We start from the raw sequence: 6,000 nt of genomic DNA, 5'->3' as shown, positions 1-6,000 counted from the left end.
TTCTAGCCCAACTAATAAATAAGCCGGGTGTGTGTATAGCTAACCCATACTTAAACCCCACCATAAACCGATTATATCTAAATAATTGGCTAATAATATTTATATATTGGGATTTTTATGAATGCCACTAATTTTTTTTTGCTAATTAGATAGAACCATGAAAAAAAAATTCTTTAAATGTTACTATCCACATTTTGAGGATCTATTTGTTTTCTAACTTTCCACCAAATCCATGTAGGTGAATCGCGGAAGCACATATAGATGAATCAAGCAAAGTATTCAAATAGCACAAACAAGCCCAATCACAAAGACTCCAAATTTAACTTGGAAAAATCCTTTTGGGAAAAAACCGTGGCACAAAGTGACAAATATTACTATGAAGGCAGAAATGATAAGAGATAAAGAGAATACCTGATTCGAACAAACCTCAAATCTCCCCTTACAAGCCTTTGAAAACTCTAGGAATGAATTAGAAAACTCTTAGATACACCCCAATCCTGATTACAACCTTATATATAGACTTAAGGAGAATCACAATCGGAATTGAAAACAAATCTCGCAGATATACAACTCTGCATAAATCTATGCGTTTGTTCGATGGTAACTTCAATGGCATCGACAGACCATCGATGACATCAAAGCCATCGATGACATCGAACCCACTTTGATGTCATCGAATTAACGACCAAAAGGTTCCAACGACTAAACATGATTTTTTCGGATTTTACCGATGTCATCAAACGGACCGTCGATGTCATCAAAGGTTGTTCGATGGCATCGATCAGCCTTCGATGACATCGAATAGGACACCTAAAGTGTCCAGCAACCAACTCCATAAATTCTAAAATTCACCGATAATATCAAACTGTCATCGACATACATGTTAATTTATAGATTTAAGACATCAATCAACAACAATCCAAGTAACGAGTGTTAGTTTATTTATGAAAATGATGAAAATACTCCTAAGAAGTAATCATTTTTACATATATTGATGCAAATATTGGCCTAGGTTGTTGTTCATCATTTTGAAATAGTCTAAATCCCTCCACTTACTTTTCAGCTGTCTATATCATTGTTTGTTGTCTTGGAATTGTTCGGATTATTGTCCATGTAATTTTTTAACGATCAAGATAGTTGTCCATCTGCTTTTGAACGGTTCTAATCGCAAACCACCTAAGGGTTTCATTGGGAGCTTGTAAATGAAAGTAAATGGAAAATGGAATTAGAGGTAAATAAATTTGGGGTAAATGACTTCCTTAAGTTATATTTGGATGAGAGTAAATGAAATGCATTGGAATTCAAACCAAAGGTGGATTGCGTCCTACCTCGCCGTCTCCAGCTCGAAACGAGCAGAAGCTTTGAGTGGCCACCACGATGTGTGAGTTTTATCCACTGTCCATTCATTTTTCCATATAATTTCAGGATATAAGCCCAAAACTGAGGCAGATTCTGTTGGCTCTCAAATTGTTTTTGATAACGTGTGGTGTGTGTAGGCATGCTAGAACTGATTTTGTGGCTTGATTAAAACCGAACAACATGACCCCAATCACTAAGATAGGTAGATACGTCGAGTGCAATCGTATATAATTAAGACCTAAGAAGATCGATCACCTATTTAACCACTCACAAAATAGTTATTAAGAAGATCATGCAATTGTCGGAGGGTTTGGTTCTTCCTCTAAAGATGGGTTGCACTTTGCCTTTCATACAAAATGACATTTATAAGCATAAATAATCAAACAAAAAGAAAATACTTATGGTCGATTACAGAAAGCAACTATAAGATGCATTTTCGACAGATGAAGTGATTATATTGATATCGAGAATAGTCCAATGCAAAAGCATAGACTTGGATTATAGCTAAAGATTACTGCTAAAAGTTACTGGTACTCTTAGGATAAAGCTAAGATATGATAAGGAAAAATAATTTGATTTGTTTGATTGCTTTGACATGAGAGGACTTGTTTTGCTGAACTCCTTGCTATTTATAAATCTCTCTCACGACTTCTTTCTTCATGCGTTTCTTCCTTGACGGTTATGGCAACTGAATCGTTGCCACATCGGTCTTCTAGATTCTTCTTTATCTTCTCGACACGTGTCCCTCTAACCTCTAACCGTTCTTTTCCGCTCTACCGCTTTCCGCCTCTTGAACTTCTCGGTCATGCTTCGTCATTAGCTAACATGTATCATCCAGCTCAACGCCAGTTGTACTTCCGTAAAAAATGCTGCAAATATCTTTAAAGATCTTTTGCACATTATATATTTTCCGTGCAACGACACATGTCATTTCTTAATTTGCTATTTCAGGAACGATCAGAAATAGGGTACAACATATCCAAGACACATGTGGACCAAATAATGAGGATTAAACTCTTATATTTGAAAACATCTTGGAGGCTATAAAAGTTTTGGATCGAGTTGATATTTGCGTTTTCTCTTCATCCAGGTCTATGTAACTTTATGACTAGGTTGAATGGAAAATAAACATCACGATTGACCTTAGGAAAGTTTCAACAGTGAGAATCATTATCACCCCTGCTTCTTGTTGTGTGGTCCACTTAAGCCTTAGATGTACCTTAGTTTTAGGCTTATATCCTAAAATGATACAAAAAAAGAAAGGATGGGCGGTGTGTATAAAACTCATATATCATGGTGGCCACTCAAAGCTCTTGCCCATGCCCGGTTTAGGACGCAATCCGCGTAGTCATGGGGGCGTGATTATTTGTTGATGTGCGTAGTCATGAGAGCATGATTATTTGCTGATGTGGATGCGATCTATCACATCCATCAGGTGCACCATGTGGATATGGACTCAACCTAAAAAAATAACATTGTTTAAAGCTGAAACAGTTGAGTTGGGGAGTCTTCTTGGAAATAATTTATTGAAAATAGTAGATACTACTCAGAAAAATATAAAATTAAATAATAAAATAAAGTAAGAAAAGATAACTTATTTGTTTGAATTGAGGCGTGTTGGATTACTCGGCTTGAAACCAAATCTACTCTCCTTGGACCACATCGCAAGCGCAATAGGAATCTTGAATAGTTGACATCCATGATATAACTATTATCCAGTCCGAACGGTGTACTCATTGTACATAGGCTCAAATCAGCGTGCAAAACTTAAACCAAAGTGAATTGACTCGGTAGTGAACTCGGTTGGCAAAGAAAAAAAAACACTGAGCAAGAGACGAATTTTGAATAAATAAAGAAAGAAATCACTGGTTTGAATGAATAAATTCAGAAAAATGAGTAGGTCTATATATAGACCATGATTAGGTGCTTAAAGAATCGTTTCAAATGCGTTGGGTCATAGACCAAGACCCAAACCTAGACCGAACCCAATCCAACGCGGTGCATCACATGCGCGCGCGCGCGTCCATGGCCATAACATGGCTCGGCACCCACGTGCATGTGGTCAATGGTATAGGTTCGGACTAATGGCATAGCCCCCCATTAGACCAAATTCACATGCTCTCGGAGAGGGGTTTAAGCCCCATGCGAAACTCATCTCTTATATGCTTGAGTATTTCTTTGGTCTTTTCCGATGTGGGACAAGAGAAATAGACTAAAAATAAAATACTTATAAAAAGAAACATTGAGGAAAAACTTGATATTTTAAAATAAAATTAATTTTAAATTCTTTTTAAAATACAACAATCTCTCACATGTTTCAAATTCAAAATAATTCAATATAAGATATAAGAGTTGTGTAATAGTGTTGATATCTATCCGACTTTAATCGACTTCTAGAGTAAGCAGAACATGTTTATAGGAATCAGGTGACTATTGGTATTTAACTTGACCCTTTAACCATAAATGGATATACATATATGCCACTCACACAACTTTTCCATTACAGTTGATTCTGGAGTTTGGTGCCTTTTGACCATCTACTTTTACTTGAAAACGACTATTACCCGGTCCCAACGGTGCACTCATTGTACATGGGCTTAAACCAGTGTGCAAAACTTAAATCAAAGTGAGTTGACTCAACATCAAACTTAATTGGTAAAACAATATTGAACCGAAGACAAATTTTGAAGAAACAATGAAAAATCATTGATTTGAATGAATAAATTCAAAAAAAAATGAGTAGGTATATATATAGACCATGATTTATGTGCTTAAAGCACTGTTTCAAATAGATTAGATTCATTGGGTTTGATCTCAATTGGTGCGACTACTCAAAAAGATGCATAATTGGTTTGAAAATTCACACAAATTTAACTAGTGCAAGTGTGCTCTCAGTTCTCATATAGACCTAGACTCATAAGTGACCTTCAGTGTTAGATCCGCCTAAAAAAAACTTATACCTTAAAATGATAACATGAATAAACGACGTGGATAAACAGATACATCACAGTGGCCTCACAGGAGTTGATATAAGGAACACATTAGGGTAGCCCCACAACCAAGGATTCGCTCACCTTCATGTTAAAACTTCTGTGAGCCACCCCGTAAATTCCATAACCTTAATAATGACACAACCAATCACATTGCAGAAAACAGAAAATCGTTGCTGATGGCAAGCAAAGGATCCGATTTAAAGTTGTCATGCATGACATTGCCCGGTGGGGCACGGAAACATGGCGGCACACCGGACGGATCCGTTGCACATTTCCTGAACTTGGTGGCCGGTTGATTGGAGTCACGTCCTCCGCGTGACCACGCGTAATCATACTACCGCAGTCCATAACGACGGATGCCGTCCATCCGGTTGGCCCACCGTTTGTGGCGCAGCACCCGGACAGATGATCATGTTGGAAAATCCTAACAACCATGCAACGGTGCTACGTGTAAAATGAGAATCTTGGGAGAATGCATGGACGGCTCAGATCTTCTGCACGTCCTCCTTCCACATGTTAGCTGAGAGCACTGACGAGTGTTTTGGTAACGTGGTAGCGTAATAGGTGTCACCCAGGTAACACCTTCGGTGTGTGTTACCCTTACCGTGGGGCCCACTTTCATGATATTTTGTATATCCACTCCGTTCATACGTTTCTCCAGCCTATTTTACAACGGTCCCAAAAATGATGCATATCCAAATATCAGATGGACCACACCACAGGAAACAGTGGTAATTGAGCGCCTCACCATTAAAAGTTCCAAAGGGCCCATCTTAAGGTTTTCTCAATGTTTATTTTCAATCCAACCCGTTGATGATGTCAAGAAGATCTAGATGAAGGAAAATACAAATATCAGCTTGATCCAAAACTCTTGCGACCGATAAAAATTTTAATGGTCATTCATCACTGTTTCTAGTGGTACGGTCCACCTTTGATTTGGATCTTCTTAACGTCTAGGATCAGGCTCTGAAATGAGATGGAAAAATAAATGAACAGCGTGGATATTTTAAAAAAATACATCAAGGTGGGCCCCACTCTGTTAGGTAACACCCACTAAGTTATTACCGGGTAACAGCTAATCCTCTCCCTGCTAACGTAGGACTCTGTGGCGGCAGTATAAACGACCGAAGCCACGTGAGACGTTTGTGTGGAACAAAAACACAGAGCGTGGACAGATGGGCATCATATAGCGAGTGTGAGACACACGCTCCCTACACAACATATGCCCCTTGTTTGTAAAAGAACCACGGAAATGCCCTTTCTCTCCGGAAGCCGGACCGTATCTCTGAAAAATGAAATGAAATGAAAGAAACGGCGTTGTTCTAGAGAGCGGATTAGGTACGGCTCTAACTGTGGGGCCCCCATTGGTTATGTATTTTATATCCATGCCGTCTATCCTTTTTTCCAAATCATTTTAGTGAATGACCCCAAAAATGCAGCAAAATACATATCTAAGGTGAATCACACCACATGAAAGAGTAGGATTAACCATTAAAAACTTCTCGTGGGGTACAAGAATTTTATACCAAGCAGATACTTGTTTTTTCTCTAATCCCGGGTGACCTTATCAATAGGTTGGATGGCAAATAAACACTGTGGTAGACATTAGGGTGGGCTCTAGGAAGCTTTTAACTGTGGCTGTTCAATC

The sequence above is a fragment of the Magnolia sinica genome, chromosome 5 (genome assembly GCF_029962835.1).
Source record: "Magnolia sinica isolate HGM2019 chromosome 5, MsV1, whole genome shotgun sequence".
NCBI classification, from domain to species: domain Eukaryota; kingdom Viridiplantae; phylum Streptophyta; class Magnoliopsida; order Magnoliales; family Magnoliaceae; genus Magnolia; species Magnolia sinica.
Note: the sequence above shows the minus strand (reverse complement) of the source record.